Consider the following 17,312-nt stretch of genomic DNA (forward strand, 5'->3'; position numbering starts at 1 on the left):
TTTCTGCCATACGAATTCATGGGAAGAAGAAAAATGTCTGTGAACCAGCTGCCATATTTGCTAGCACCTTAATCTTGGAACTCTCTAGAACTGTGAGAAATTAATGTCTGTTGTTTATAATTCACCCAGTGTATGATTTTTTTTGTTATAGCAGCTGAAATGAACTAAGGCACTAAGCTCATGTGGGATGTAATGCAAGAAGTTTTAGAGAAGTGATTGGTTTATGAGAGCCTTAATCCCTAGTGATTTGCACATAGCAGTTGTTCAACAGCTTTTCAGTCTGGTGTAGTAGGATAATTCTTGTAGATTTCTAGCATTTCTGCACATCTTTCAGCCTCACAAATTAGGGAGGCTCTAAGCAATTAGGAGAGACCTGTCTCTGACAGGTTGGAGGAATACTGGTCAGTTATTTTGTAGAAGGACCCTCAGTTGTAATTTATCTGGTATTTTTCTCATAATAGAATGGAGATAGTGGTTTGGGGGAGGAAGACCACAGAGGTAAAGTCACATTCTCTCAAATATCAGTGGTTAATACTATCAAAATGACCTGTCTTTGTTAATGTTGACCTTGATTACCTGGCTGAGGGGATGTTTGTCAGGCTTTTCCACAAGAATACTGCTCCTTTTTTTAAAAAAAAAATTTTTTTTTTAGTTGTAGATGGACATAATTCCTTTATTTTATTTTATTTATTTATTTGTTTATTTTTTAAAATATTTTTTTAATTGAAGATGGACACAATATCTTTATTTTATTTGTTTATTTTTATGTGGTGCCCGGGATCGAACCCAGCGCCTCCACGCGTGCTAGGCAAGTACTCTGTCACTGAGCTATAATCACAGCCTAAATGTTACTCTCTTTAAATTCTCTTCCCATGCTATCCACTTTGAAAGTAAGTCATTATTTTCAGAATACACTTCAAAAATAAGGAGTTGTTTGCCGTCCTTCAAGGTGGCTTATTTATACAAATTATTTGGAATTCTCCTGTGAGTGAGATTGCTTCTTCTCTTAATATTTTTTTTTAATTGTAGATGGACACAATACCTTTATTTTATTCATTTGTTTTTATGTGGAGCTGAGGATCAAAACCAGTGCCTCACACGTGCTAGGCAAGCTCTCTACCACTGAGCTATGACCCCAGCCCCTCTCCCATTTATTAAGTTTAATCACTCACGTATGTTAGCATGAACCTATGAATATTTGTTTTATGCTTGGGGCTATAGTCCCAAATTATTTTATTTTGTTGTTCAAATTGTTCTAGTTTTGATTGTCAGTGCTTTTTCAGTTGGCTCCTATGCCCCTTTGACATGCTGCCTTCAATGTGGAGTTTTTTTTGATGTCTTTGAGCATCTCTTTACTTTCTTAACACTAACTTACATGCTCATCTTGTGTATTTCCTTACCCAGTCCTACAGCCAGCTACTTCTCTAGAGAGGAACTATACACTTTCCCCTCCTCTTGTACTGGGGATAGACCCCAGGGCCATATATATGCTAAGGAAATGCTCTACCACTGACTCATTTTTTATTTTGAGACAGGGTCTTACTAAGATCCCCAGGCTGTCTTTGAATTTTAAAATTCTCCTGCCTTATCATCCTGAATAGCTGGGTTTATAGCTGTGCACTTTTATAAACTCAGTATTTCCTTTTAATATTTGTTTTTTAGTTGTAGTTGGACACACTATCTTTCTTTTATTTTTATGTGGTGCTGAGGATCAAACCCAGGGCCTCGAACGTACTAGGCGAGCGCTCTTCTGCTAAGCCACGATCCCAGCCCTCAGTAATTTTTTAATTCGTTATTCCAAATATGAAAACATTTCTACAATATCTAACATTTTTTTAGTTTCTCAGAAGCAAAAGATGGAAAAATGTTTGATAAATGATACAATCAGGAAATGCAAATTCTCAGTAAAGATTTCACAAAAGATTATTTATATTTATTAGAGCATAAAAATGAGAGAAATTATTTGAAATTATAAATGTCATAGAAAAATTAGAGGTCTTTAGTTTTCCTGTCTATAAAAAATATAAAAAGAACTTGCTTTTTTTAAACTTTCCTTTTTTGCAGTGCTGGAAATTGAACCCAGAACCTATTACATTCTAGGCAAGTGCTCTACCACCAAATTATATCTCTAGCACTTAGAAGGGAAACTTATAAAGACAGAAAATTATTCTGGTTGGGCTCCTTGAATAGTAAGTAGAAAGTAGATTATGAAGTAAACTTGGAAAATTTAGCAAGAGAAAATTATGTACATTGACAAGTAGAGAACAAATGGAAATGAATACACTTTGTTCACTGATTTGTGCAATGACATTTTAAGATAGCCTTGTTAAAATAGTTTTCATTAATTTATAAATTATTTTGGCTGACTAAACATTATTTTCTTTTTCTGTACCTGGAATTGAGTTCAGGGGTGCTGTACCAATGAGCTACTGAGCTGAGTCCCGGGTTCCCACCCACTCCCCACATTTTTTTTTTTTTTTTTAAAATTTGAGACAAGTTCTCTCTTAGTTGTCCAGACTGGACTTAAACTCCTTCCTCAGTTTCCGGAGTGGCTGGACTTACAGGTATGTGCCACCATACCTAGCTGACTCAGCATTATTTAAAGGATCTCAGAAAGATCAAAATTGGAGAGATGCTGAGGAGAGATTTGGCTATAAAACAGTGTATACGGACTGGGGATATAACTCAGTGGTTGAATGCTTACCTGATATGCCCAAGATGTTGGGTCCAATACCACAAAACCAAACCAAAACAAAACCCACAAATAGCATATGTATAATATGTTCTGATTTGTATAAAAATCTTTAATTGTATTCATAGAAAAAAATCTTGAATATGCATCAGCCTGAACATAGTTATCTATTTCTGTAGTATTGGTAGTTCTTATAAAAAAACGGAAATCAGAATAAGTTATAGAAGAAGAACTCAATAAACTTTAGACAAGGCTAAAATACTTTTTTTTTTTTTTTTTTGGTGGTGCCATGTATTGAACTCAGGACCTTGTGCATGCTAGACAAGCACTCTACCATTGAACTATGCCCCAAGCCCCCAAATATAACTCTATTATTTTTTAAAAATGTTTAGTTGTAGATGTACACAATACCTCTGTTTTATTTATTTATTTATGTGTTGCTTAGGATCAAACCCAGTGCCACATGCATGTGAGGCAAATGCTGTACTACTGAGCCACAACCCCAGACCTCTATTAATTTTTTAATAGAGGTTAAACACCTGGGATTGAACCCAGGGGCACTTAACCACTGGACCACATCCCTAGAGTTTTCTATTATTTATTTATTTAAAAATATTTATTTTTTTAGTCACAATATCTTTATTTATTTTTGTGTGGTGCTGAGGATCGAACCCAGGGCCTGGCATGTGTTAGATGAGCGCTCTACTGCTAAGCCACAACCCCAGTCCCTCTATTTTTTATTTTGAGACAGGGTCTCGCTAAATTGCTTAGGGCTACACTAAATTGCGGAAGGTGGTTTTGAACTTGGGATCCTCCTGCCTCAGCTTCTGAGAGGTTGGAATTACAGGCATGTGTCACCATACCCAGCTCCCCCAAATACATTTTAAAATGTAATGTTTCTTAAGAAGTAAAACAAGAGAAAAAATTCACAGATGAATTAAGATTGAGGGGGGTAGGTAAAGTTCAATTATAGCTAAAAATGGGGTTTGAATGGTTGGTCAGAAAGAAGACATTTTTATTGGAATGAAGAAGTAATTCTAATATAATATTAAGTAAATGGGAGTTAGTAAATTATTTTAGAGATGAGGTTTCTTCATTATATAGGTTGGCAAAGCTATAGAGCAGGAGGTCTCTGGAGTTTAGAAATAGAAGGGTGTTGTAGTGATTCATATTTGGGACCATTCACACTAGTCCCCATTCTAATCAGAATTTAAGAGGAACATGGTAGAATTGGGGGCATTTCATAAGAGCAGTGGTTCTTAAAACTTAGTCTGCAACTCTCTTCAATGATTAAAAATTATTGAGGACCTCAAAGAATTTAAGTATGCAGGGGTTATATTTATCCATAGTTACTGTATTAAGAATTAAAATATACTTATTGGTTTAATTTTAAAATACTCAAAACATTTTGACATAAATTGCATATTTTTATAAAAAGAAACTGTATTTTCCAAAATACAATTTTCTGAAAAGAATGGCATTGTTTTTACATTTTTTGCAAATCTCTAATTATTTAACTTAGAATACAGTTAGATTGTATATAGTTGAATTAGATCATGAAACTCAGGCCTTAGAAGGAGCATTAATTGTCTTTTTGGGTAGTCCTGGGTAAGACTTTTTGTACTTTGTTTTTTATATGTACGCACACATTATCATACAAACAAGTAGACTGAATATCCATCCATTTGTCATCTTGTATTTTGTTTTCTTTTGCTTTTTGCAGTACTGAGGATTAAACTCAGGGATGTTTTACCACTGGCCACATCCCCTGTCCTTTTATTTTTCATTTTGACACAGGGTCTTGCTAAATTGCCTGAAACTTTTGATCCTCTTGCCTCAGCTTTTTGAGTTGCTGGATTACAGGTGTGTGCCACTGTGCCTGGCTTGAATGAATCTTTTATTGATACATGATTTTGTAATATCCTGCCTTGGTCATTTGGAAAGTCATTTGGAAAATGATGGTTCGCTATGTTATGTAGATCTTCCATATGTTGACATATTTCATCATATCAAAAGGTCATATTTGTTTTCAGCACTTGTCTTTTAAGTCTTGGGAATTTGTCCAGCTCATGGTGGTGAACACACATTTTCCAAATTCCACTTGAAAGCTGAATTTTATCATTGGCAACAAATACTGCCAAGTGTTTGCTTGAAGTGTTAACTCACTTGGTTCATTTTGGGGAAAATATTTGTGAATTCCCAAGTTGGAATAACATTGGTTTGTCAATTGTTCTTTCAAGTAGAATGATATTCTATGACAAAAGCAGCTATTTCAGCGTGTAACTCAACCACACTTGCTTTTCTTCAAGACAGCTTTGGCATGCAGCAGAATTTCATTTATCCTTCTCATTTCTTCACAAAATATTAGAAAGTATTGAAATTTAATAAAATCAAGGTGATACAATGGAAACAACTGAATTTAGTATATCATAACTTTTTATTGCATTGAAGAGTACAGACTTCAATAGTAAGAGGAGGAAAATACGTGGGGTTTATCAGGTCAGGAGGCAGGATTTTCTTATTTTTTGCGGTACTGGGGATTGAACCCAGGATTCCTCGCACATGCTAGGTGAGCCCTGACATACACTCCCAGCCGTTTTTATTTTAATATTGAGACAGAGTCTACCCCACTGTGCCCAAGCTGGCCTCGAACTTGTGGACCTCCTGTCTCCGGCTTCCGCGTCGCTAAGATTACACACATGCGCCACCGCACCCGGAGCGACAAGATTTTAAATGGGATTTGAAGGATTGGCACAGTTTGGAAGAAAGGGTGGGAAGGGAAATATTTGTTCAAAATGTACAACAAAGAGCAAACCTTGACTACTGACATCTCGGCGATATGAAAGGTAATTAAGGAACAAAGGTGTTCCCTTGTGGTTCTGTGTGTATGACGAGGTGATGGGCAACGCTACGTGTTTGTCAACATTACCCTTTAAGGGGGTGGAGTTGCGGGTTGGTGAAGGTGCGGAGTTCGCGATCGCAGCAGCGAGGGAAAGTTTCGTTAATGAAAATACACTTATGTCTCAGACTTTGTCTATAGATTAAAAACCCACTTAAAAAAAGTTTGCCAGTGGGAAAAGTAGTTTAATCAATATATTTCGGAGACGTGGGGCAAGAGGTTTTGGAATATTCGCAATGATCTGAAACTCTTCGAGGTGGAATACTTATGTTGAAAACACCATTTAACAAATAGTTATTAGAAGTCCCAAAACTTGTCGTGTGTTGTGTCTCTAGAGCTCAGAACTGTGATTGCTTCACTAGTGAGCACCTCGAGGAAGCACTTTGCATATTGATTTCCGTGGCCTTCGCAATTGCATAAAATTGGGCTCCCCGCGCTTGCCGTAACGCGGACTCTACCATTGCTTTCTGAGGGGGGATTTGGAAGCAGCGGAAGAAGGCGATCAGAGGGTGTGTGTTGGGCAAAGCCGGTTGCTCAGGAGGACGTTTGATTTACAGATCTAGTGATCGGCCTGTCCTTCTCCCTCTTCCCCTTCCCTACTGTCCCTGTCCCGCCCCGGACCGACGGCGGCATTGGGCTTTGAGGTATTTCCTCGCGGAGGCAGGTGAGTGTCGGCGCGCGGGCTCCCCGGGCTTTGCTCCCCACCCCCCGCGTCTCCAGGGCGGGTGGCGGAGGCCGGCCGGGGAGGCGGCCTCGGCGCACAGTAATGGCAGCGCTGTGAGCAGGGAACGCGAGCTGACAGCCGCCACCACCGCCGCCGCCCACCTTCCTCGCTGGGGGCTTCGTCCTTCACTCCTTCGGGTTGCCTCCCCTCCCCTTGCCCCCTGCCCCTTGTCCTGCTTCTGCAGAAGGTAACCCCGCTGAGGGTTGGGGAGCAGGGCTGCAGGCGCCTGGAAACTTCCCTTCCCGGCTAATGGGTGGAGGGGATGGGGCGGAGGAAAGGAGTTGGGGGCGACGTCGGGAGAGGGATGGATGAAAGGGGGAGGTCAAGAAAGATGGTGTCCTGAAAGTGACCTCGGCTCCTCAGAGTACTGACCCCTAAGCCCGGCCACCCCTTGGACTGGATCCCGGGCCTCGCCGACCCGGTCTTGGCCGCCCCTCCCTTGGTTCCATTTTCCTCCAAAGGAGGGAAGGTGAGAGAGTGCGTGTACTCCTGCTTATTTACGTGCCCACACGGATACAGAAGTCTCTGTGTTGAGGTCGGGGGTGGCATCAATCTCATACATCCTTACCGGGAGTATTTTCACTTTTGTTTTCGCAGACAGTGAAGATTGATAGCTTTGGGGAGGAGTATTCTACGTGCATGCTAGACCTCCTGTCTCAACACTTAGGGTCTGGTGAAATAAGATCCTCAGACTGTCTTTCAGCACTTGGTTACACACTAGGGAGTCTGGACCATTCCCTACCATTATGTGCATGCAGATAAAAGCTCTGAATTGCACACTGTTATTATTATTAAGTTCTCTCTCCCATGAACTGCTATGACCAGTTGAATGGCAATGCCCTGGAAGTTTAAATTTGAAGATAGTAGGATGTAAACTATTAACATTCTCTTTAAACTCTTTGACTTTGAATATGAAAAATCTTGGAATAAGACCTGTCACAAACTTACATTCATACCGAAGTATGAGAAATAATCGTTTTGTTCTATTTCCTACACTTTAAAATCTCACATACTTTTGCAAGACCTGACAACTGAACTAATTAGTGATAATTTGCCTCTTTTGCCCTTATGCAGTATTTGGAAGACCCTTCCAAAAGGATCACAGATGAAATAATTGTACATAGTGTTTTTTTTTTTAAGAATTTAATCTTTATTTTATTTATTTGTTTTCATGTGGTGCTGAGAATCAAACCCAGTGCCTCACAAGTGCTAGGCAGGTGCTCTACCATAAGCTACAACCCCAGCCCCATACATAGCGTTCTGAGATCTGTTTTTTCAGATGCTGTTTGAGTTGGGGGAACATTTTTATAGTATGCATTACCTTTTGAATATTAGATGTTCAAAAGCATCTGACATACTCTTACTTTGTCCTCCATCCTCTCTGGAGATTTTCAGTGTTTTATAGATAGGAAGATAGTTTGTTCATGTCTTTCCCTTTCCTGTCATTAAATTAAATGTTGTAGACCTTCTTTAGTTTTGGCATATTTATTAAGCACCTGGTCTGCATGCCAAGAAATATCACAGGCATTAGGGATACAGAATTGCAGCTTCAGTGCTAGTTGGAGAGGGAGAGACAATAGGAAACAAATAATTCCAGAGAATAAGTGCTGTGATGGAATAAAATAAGGAGTTGTGATTGGGAGAAGATTATTTCAGATACTGTGGTCAGGAAATACCTTTCTGTGGTGACTTTTGATCCGATGTTTGAAAAATGAGAAGACTCAGCCTTTGTAAGTTCTGAAGGAGGAGTGTTCCTGTCAGAGGGTTCAATGAATGGAAGATCTCTGAGGTGGTATCACACTTGAGTCTAGCAAACTGAAAAGCAGCTCAATGTAGATAGATGCTGGTGAGAGAAGTCTACATCATAGCTAGAGGCTAAGTCTTATGGGGTCTTATTTTCAAAACAGTTTGACTTTTACGCTTAAATTACATTGAAAAACTTTTTTTTTTTTTTTTTTTAATAAAGAACTGGGAGTATATGGTCTGAATTAAAATCTGACTGTAGATTGGAGAAGAAAATCAGGGCACCTGTAGGAAGACAAGTGGCCATGGAGCATTGAGACAAGTGACCAGGTTTGGAAATATGTTTTGGGGTGAAAAAATATTTATTGAACTTGTTATAGATTGGATATGTGTGTAGTTAGTTGGAATGGGGTGTCTGCTGGGTTTCTGGCTTCAGCTGCAGGATGGCGATGCCATGTACTAGATGGAGAAGAGGTGAGGGAAACTGGTTGTGTGGAAATGGAATTGGATTAGACATATTTGAGTTGGATCCAGTTCTTCAGGTGGAGGTCAGAAGTAGGCAATTGGGTATACAAGTTGAATTTAGTGGAAAGGTTAAGGATTCCATCATTTTTTTTTTTTTTTGGCAGATGTTTTTTAAGCACCAGCTATGGACCATGTAATATGGAGAAAGTATTGAGAAATTAGGCAAAAATCTCTGCCTTCATAGAACTTAAATTCTAGTGGGGAAAGATGAAGATGAGGAGTCATCATTATTTATCTGTTGGTATACTATACTGTATGGTTTGGTTAAAAATTGTATTATAATTCAAAATTTAAAATGTTCAGTTAGGTATAGAATTAAAAATCTCCTTCCACTTTCTTGTATTCATCATCCAATTTTCTTTGGATCCAAACAATGTTAGCTGTTCCTTACATTTCTTCCAAAGGATTATTTTGTACACCTGTAAGCAAGTGTGTATATATTCTTTCCATTTTGTAAAAATGTTAGTATACTTTACCTGCTTTGTATTTTTTAGAGTATTAAATAGTGCTTAAAACTTATAAAAGAAGTTGCCTATATACTAGCACCTTAGAAGACTGAGGCAGAAGGATGGCAGATTTGAGGCCAGCCAAGGAAATTTAGTGAGAACCTGTCTCAAAAGAAACAAAAGGGCTGGAGATGTGGCTCAATGGTAGAACTACCCCCATACCCCCAAAACATTATGAAACAAGTGAGAACACCCAAAGAGAAAACATAAGAGAAGAAAACCATAGGGTCCTCTAACATTTTCTGATTTGGCTCTCTGCCCTTTCTGAGTTTTTGATTATTTAAAGAGCTTTTCTTTATGTGTGACTGTACCAAAATTTGTATTGTTCTACATCATCTGCCATTTCTCTGTATATGCTGGAAAAATGTGATTAAAAGCAGTGTTTTCATTTATATTCTATAAGTAAATTAATGACAGGATCAGCTCTTGAATCCTAATATTTTGAAGACTTAGGACTAACTAATGTTAAATCTTGGAAAAGCAAACAAATTTGGAATGTTATGAGATTTATAATGTTATTTTTTTTTTGGGGGGGGGAGGTACCAGGGATTGATCTCAGGGGCACTAGACCACTGAGCCACATCCCCAGCCCTATTTTTGTATTTTATTTAAAGAGAGAGTCTACAATGAGTTTTTTTTTAATATTTATTTTTCATTTTTCGGTGGACACAGCATCTTTATTTATTATTTTTATGTGGTGCTGAGGATCGAACCCAGCGCCCTGGGCATGCCAGGCGAGCGTGCTACCTACCGCTTGAGCCACATCCCCAGCCCTACACTGAGTTGTTTAGCGCCTTGCTTTTTGCTGACGCTGGCTTAACTTTGATCCTCCTGTTTCAGATCCCAAGCTGCTAGGATTACAGGTGTGCGCCACTGCGCCTGGTTATATTTATAATAAGTTATTGATATTTGACATGTATGACTGACTTCTCTCTTGGTAGTCAGTTAATCAGAATATCTGCTCGGGTTTGAGTCTTTTTTTTTTTTTTTTTGGAACTGAGGATTGAACCCACGGGTGTTTACCCACTGAGCCATATCCCCATCACTTTGTAATTTTTGAGACAGGGTCTAGCTGAGTTGCTTAAGGCCTTGCTAAGTTGCTAAGGCTGGCCTCTAACTTGCAATCCTCCTGCTTCAGCCTCCTGAGTGGCTGGATTACAGACCCATTCCAACATGACTGGCTGGGTTTGAATCTTTTTTTTTTTTAAGAGAGAGAGAGAGAGGAGAGAGAGAGAAATTTTAATATTAATTTTTTAGTTTTTGGCGGACACAACATCTTTGTTTGTATGTGATGCTGAGGATCGAACTCGGGCCGCACGCGTGCCAGGCGAGCGCCCTACCGCTTGAGCCACATCCCCAGCCCTGGGTTTGAATCTTAACAGTATGTTACATTGCAAACGTTATCATAATTCTTGTGTTATTACCTTAAGAATTTGTAGATTCATCTATGTCACTACTTTGTATTTAGCTTTTAATTAGGAAAGTCTTATTGGAGATATTAGAATACTATAGTTCGTTTGAAAAGTTTTGAAACAAGGAGTAGTGCAGAGGTTATGATTTTAGATCTCCAACTTTGCTGGTGCATGTTGAACTCTGTTGATTGAATCATTTGGAAGAAGAGATGTGGAATATTTTTCAATTTTGTTTTAAGCTTTTTGATGAATGAAGCCAGATTCATTGTGCTTTCTACTGAATTTGTAGTGCTTTCTATATTGGTTGATATTTTGACTTTCAATCAGTTTTCTCCACCAGAAAGTTTCTATGTAAAGTGACTTACCTTTTTTTTTTTTGAAAAAATAATTTTTGGGTACTGGGGATTGAACCCAGGGGTGTTTAACCACTGAGCCACATTCTCAACCCTTTTTTATTTTTTATTTGGAGACAGGTCTTGCTAAGTTGGTTAGTGCCTTGCTAAGTAGCTGAGGTTGGCCTTGAACTTGGGATCCTCTTGCCTTAGCCTTCCAAGTTGATCCCAAGGCCTGTACCAAGATACTCACTGAGATTGTTCTTTTTCTTTTTTCCACATTTTAAATCTTTACATAATAGTTGTACGTATCAATGGGATTTGTTATTTGTTCATCTACAAAATATAACAATAGAATTTGGCCTGCACTTTCCCCCTCCTTCCTGCCTCCTATCCCTTGGCCCCTTTCTTCTACTGATCTCCCTTGGATTTTTAGAAGATCTAGCCCTACTTTGTTTTCCTTTTTCCTGTCTAGCTTCCACATATGAGAGAAAGCATATGAACCTTAACTTTGTGAGTTTTGAGTTATTATGCATGTTGCTTTATGACTGAATAACTTCTTTGTGTGTCATGTGTGTATGTGTGTGTGTGTGTGTGTATCTTTATTCATCTGTTGATGGACACCTAGCCTGGTTCCATAGTTTGTCTATTGTGAATTGTGCTGCTGTAAACATGGATATGCATGTATAACTGTAGTAAGATGACTTTTAATTTTTCAGGATAAATACTGGGAAGTGGTATAGCTGGGTCATATGATAGTTCCATGCCTAATTTTTTGAGGAGCCTCCATACTGATTTCCATAGTGGTTGTACTAATTTACTATCTCACCAACAATGTAAAAATGTTCCTTTTTCTCCACATCTTCTCCAGCATTTATTATTATTTATATTCTTGTGACTGCTATTCTGACTGGTGAGAGATGAAATCTCAGTGTAGTTTTGATTTGCATTGCTAATGAACTTGAACATTTTTTCATGTATTTGTTGTCCATTTAGAGAAGTTTGTTTTATTCCTTTGTCCATTTATTAGTTGGGTTATGTGATTTTTTTTTTTTTTTTGGTGTAAAGTTTTTTATTCTTTTAGCTCTTTATATATTCTATATATTGATTCTCTGTCAGAAGAGTAGCTAGTAGAGATTTTCTCCTACTTTATAGGTTCTCTCTTCACATTCCTAATTGTTTCCTTTGCTGTGCAGAAGCTTTTTAATTTGATGCTGTTCCATTTATTAACTCTTGTCATTATTTCTTGAACTTTAGGTGTCTGAGGTTGTTCTTAATATAAGAAGTTATTTCAGTTTGATTTTTGTTATTGTTACCTCTCTTTATTGTTTTACTAGGAAATTTAAGTCAGCAGAGAAATATAATCTCTGTTAAAAAATATGTAGTAGTAATTTTTGAAGCATTAGACATCAATGACAGCTTATAAGACGGGTGGGTTGTAGCTCAGTAGTAGAATGCTTGCCTAGCACATGTGAGGTATTGGGTTTGATCCTCAGCACCACAGAAAAATAAATATGTAAAATAAAGATATTGTATCCCTCTACAACTGAAAATATTTTTAAAAAAAGATCTTATGAAGTATATGTAGTGAATTAAGCTTACTTAAACTTTTAAGTGTATGATGTTAATGTCCTCTTTGAAGATTTGAGTTATCCAAAGGATTTTTCTTTTATATGTTAACATTATATATTATTTTACTTTTTCTATTTAGTCATTGAATTACAATCTAATTGTGTATCATCAATTAGTTTATTATTTTTGTTTCTCTTATCAGCTTCTTGTACCTGTTGAGGTCTAGAATATAATAATAAATATTTTAAAATATTCAGTAAGTTAAGTCTTATTTTCAGGGAATGAAATGTTGGATTTACCCTATGTAAATATAATGTGTTTGTTATCTTTGAATTTAGTTGAAGAAGAAAAAGTACAGGACACTTAAATGATTTTTTAAAAATTTGAAATAAATTTTAGGCTTAGAGAAAAGTTGTAAAAATAGAAATCTCAGGTATACCTTCACCTGGCATTTCCTATTATCAACAACTTTTATACAGTACAAAGATCAACCAAGAATCAAATTGGTGTAATGCTGGTAACTAAACTATAGACGTTCTTTGAATTTCACCCGATTTTCCACTGATGTCCTTGTTCCCTTTTGATATTCAGGTTCAGAAATTGCATTTAATTGTTGTGTCTTGTTTATCATTTCTGATCTGTGATGGGCTTTTCCTCCTCTTTCTTAACCTTCATGTTTATGGTAAATGCCTTGAATTATTTTGTAGAATTTCTTGCTATTTGGATTTGTCTGACTGATATTTTCTCTTTAGATAGAGAACAATTTTGGAAAAAAGTACTGCTGGAAGGATATTGAGCCCTATTAGTGCATTATATTGCAGGGTACAGGATGTCAGTCTAGCTTTTTTAAGATGAGGTTCACTCTTGTTTGGTTAAGGTAATGTCATTTTTATTTTTTATTTTTTGAGATGCAGTCTTACTGTGTTGTTTAGTGTGGCCTCACAGTGGGCTCAAGTGTTACTCTTGCTTTAGCCTCTTCAGTATATGGGACTATAGGTACTTGCCACTGTGCCCAGCTTCTGCCTCATTTCACCATTTATAAAGTTACAATTTTTCTCCTTATAATTAATAGATACTTTGGGTGAGATTTTTTGAAACTGCAGTTATCTTTTTCTCAGACTTGTGTCCACTGATTTCAGTAGTCTTTGGTTGATATTACTTGCAGTGATTAAACTCCAAGTGATGTTTGCCTAATTTTGCTTTTCTCATTGCCTTCTATGTTTATTAGTTGGAGTTTATCTATAAGGAAGAACTGTCCTGCTGAAAGTGATGTCATGCACCTATAGACCCAACTACTTGGAGGCTGGGACAGGAGGATCTCTTGAGCCCAGGAGTTCAAGGCCAGACTGGGCTAGGTAGTGAGACCCTGTCTTAAAAAAAAAAAAAAAAAAAAAAGGAAGAGCTGTCCCTTTTCTCCATTTATTTATTTAGTAATTTTTAAATCAGCTTTGAATTACAGACATTTGTTTTATTCTGTGGTTTATGATCTAATACTATCATTATTTTGTTGCAGAAATTGTTTCGGGTTTGGCTTTTAGGTTAGCTGTTTGTCCTTTTCTTTTTTGTGTAGTACTAGGTATTTAATCAAGGGTGCTCTATCACTGAATTACACCACAGCCTTTTTTTTTTTTTTTTAGAGAGAGAGAGAGAAATTTTTTTTTTTTTTAATATTTATTTTTCAGTTTTCGGCGGACACAACATCTTTGTTTGTATGTGGTGCTGAGGATCAAACCCGGGCCGCACGCATGCCAGGCGAGCGCGCTACCGCTTGAGCCACATCCCGAGCCCCACACCACAGCCTTTTAAAATTTTTTGTTTTGAGACAGGATCTTACTGAGTTGCTGGGACTATTCTCAAACTTGTTATCCTCTTGCCTTAGCCTCCCAAGCTGCTGGAATTCTAGGTTTGTGCCCCTGTGCCTGGTGCTGTTTGTCCTTTCAGTGTGTCCCCATTCTCTTTTCCTTGGGAAAACATTTTTTTTTTTTTTTGGTATGAAAGATTTAACCAGGGGTGCTTTACCACTGAGCTATATCCTTAGTCCTTTTTATTTTTTATTTTGAGATTGTCTTGCTGAGTGACTGAAGGTCTGGTTAAATTTCTAAGGCTGGCCTCCAATTTACAATCCTCCTTCCTCAGCTTCCCAAGTTGCTGGGATTTCAGGCATGCACCACCACATGCAGCTAGCAAACCACTTATTTTTGGGCATCATAAGATATTTTAAGTTCAACTTGTGTTTTTTTTCTGCCCCAGTTTTGGAATTTCTCACTTTTCCAAGGTGCTCTGTTTTTTTTTTCTTTTTGGCACAGTACTGAGGATGGATCCCAAGTGTTCTTTACCACTGAGATTCATCCACAGTACTGAGGATTGAACCCAGGCCCATCTAAAGTCCTTTTTCTTTTTAGTTTCAAGATAGTCTTGCCAAGTTGTTAAGAGTCTAATTGACTGAAGCTGGCTTTGAACTTGAAATCCTTCCACCTCAGCCTGGCTTCCTGATTCTTTAATTGGAAAATATTATTTAGAGAGCAAGGTCTATATTTTGTGTGCTTATTGCTACTGGATATTGTTGCTCAAGGCCCTTCTAGTGGACAGAGTTAGAAATATATCTGTATTAATCTATGCATACACAAACATCTGTGTTTATTTCTATATCTTTTTCTGTGTGTACAGGCATACATTAGAAACCATGAATTCAAATTGGCATGGTGGCACATTCGTGTAGTCCCAACTACATGGATGGCTGAGTCAGAAGAATCACAAGTATTGGAGACTAGTGTAGGAAACTTTCTCAAAATAAAATAAAAACGGTCTTGAGAGATAGATAGTTTAGTGGTAGAGCACTTGCCCAGCATATGTGAGGCCTTGGGTTCAATCCCCAGTACAACAATAAATAAATGAATGGGTGAATATATAAATAAGCAGATAAAATAACAAGGGTTAGGGATATAGCTCAGTGCTTACCTAGCATGTAGAAGGCCCTGAGTTTAATCTCCAGTACCACAAAACAAAACCCATGAGTTCATCCTGATACCTTTGATTCCAGTCCAATACCACAGGATTTATGCTGGCTTCCCCCTTCATTTGTAGCTGCTTTTCTTTTCTTTTTTTTTTTTTTTTTTAAGAATGTTTTTAGTTGTAGATGAACATAATACCTTTATTTTATTTACTTATTTTTTATGTGTTGCTGAGGATTTAACTGAGTGCTTCACACATTGCAAGCGCTCTATCACTGAGCTACAACCCCAGCCCTAGCTGCTATTTTTTTTTTGACAGTGGGAATAGAAAATTGTTTTCTGATTATCACAGTAATGATGTAAGTAGCAGAAAGTTACCAAAATAATGAGTAACATGATGCAACAAAAAAGGTTCCCAATTAGTCCTGAGCCTTAAAAAATTTTAAGTTCTCTCTCAAAACATTTCTTTTTGATTTGGTAGAGGACTATTTGAACTAAAAGTAATGACATTTTGTCTTCATAGTTCTAAGTATTATTTTGATTAGTAAGAATTCATTTACCCAGGTATGGTGTTACATGCCTGTAATCCCAGCGGCTTGGGAGGCAAGACAGGAGAATCTTGAGATCAAAGCCAGCTTTAGCAATGGCGGGGTGCTAAGCAACTCAGTGAGACCCTGTCTATAAATAAAATACAAAAATAGGGCTGTGGATGTGGCCCAGTGGTCGAGTGCTCCTGACTTCAATCCATGGTACAACAAAACAAAACAAAAAAACCGGATCCATTTAAAAAATTTTTTTTAATATTTATTTTTTAGTTATAGGTGGATACAATCTTTATTTTATTTTTAATGTGGTGCTGAGGATCAAGCCTGGTGCCTCTGCATGGTAGGCGAGTGCTCTACCTCTGAGCCACAACCCCAGCCCCCATTTAAAAATTTTTAGAGAGCACTTTGCGCTGAGATTCAGACACCTTTTCAGGCATCAGCATTTTTATACATATGATCTAGATTTTAAGCACGCACAATAAGGGCAGTCTTTTTAATTTTGGTAAAATACACATAACATAAAATGTATTTTTTAAGTTGTTGATATACCTTTATTTTATTTGTTTATATGCGGTGCTGAGAATTGACCCCAGTGCCTCACACATGCCAGGCAAGTGCACTACCACTGAGCCCCAGCCCCAAATTATGGTTTTAACCATCTTTAATTGTATAGCTCAGTGATATTAATTACATTCCCAGTGTTATCCTGACCATCACCACTATTTCAAAGCTAATTTGTAACCATTAGCTTTCTATTTCCTCTCCCCTCACTATCTAGTAACCTCTAATCTACTGTCGTCATCCACAGAGGGTATTGAACCCAGATATACCTCAATCCTTCTTAATTTTTTTTTTTTTTTTCTATTTGAGAAAGAGTCTTACTAAGTTGCTGAGCCTGGCCTTGAACTTATGATCCTCCTGCTCCAGCCACCCAAGTAACTGGGATTATATATGGCACTCTGCTCATGTGTCTTTATGAATTTGTCTATTCTAAGTACCTTGTATAAATACTTTCACAAATAATTTGTTCTTTTGTGTCTGGTTTTATTTGACTTAGTGTCTTCAAGTTTCATCCATGTTAGAACATGTATCAAAATTTATTTATTCTTTTATGGCTGAATAATATTCTGTTGTATGTATATACAACATTTTGCTTATCCATTCACCTGTTGATGGGCACTTGGGTTGTTTTCACCATTTAGTTATTGCAAGCAGTACTGATGTGAGCATTGGTGCATGCATAGCCATTCCCTGCTTTCAGTTCCTTTGAGTATGTACTTAGGAGTGCAGTTACTGGGTCTTATGGTGGTTCCGTGTTTAGCCCTTTGAGAAAACCTTGAACTCTTTTCCAAAGTGGATATACTATTTTACATTCCCACCAACAATACATAAGCCTTCTGATTCTTTTATT

General features: G+C 37.5%; 1 protein-coding gene across 3 annotated transcripts in view; it reads left to right on the top strand.

Annotated features, from left to right (window-relative positions):
* The first annotated feature begins 5,485 nt into the window (after positions 1-5,485).
* Cul2 (cullin 2) overlaps positions 5,486-17,312 on the top strand; it is a 97,393-nt gene continuing 85,566 nt past the window's right edge. The window contains exon 1 of one of the 3 annotated variants that reach the window (XM_071599889.1): positions 5,486-5,538. The gene's annotated coding sequence lies outside the window, so the exon portion shown is untranslated. Of the gene's footprint in view, positions 5,539-6,070; positions 6,256-6,327; positions 6,503-17,312 lie in introns of those variants that run through there. The other 2 variants (XM_071599888.1, XM_027928623.2) reach the window with 2 other exon arrangements.

This window comes from Marmota flaviventris, chromosome 12 (assembly GCF_047511675.1).
Source record: "Marmota flaviventris isolate mMarFla1 chromosome 12, mMarFla1.hap1, whole genome shotgun sequence".
NCBI lineage: Eukaryota > Metazoa > Chordata > Mammalia > Rodentia > Sciuridae > Marmota > Marmota flaviventris.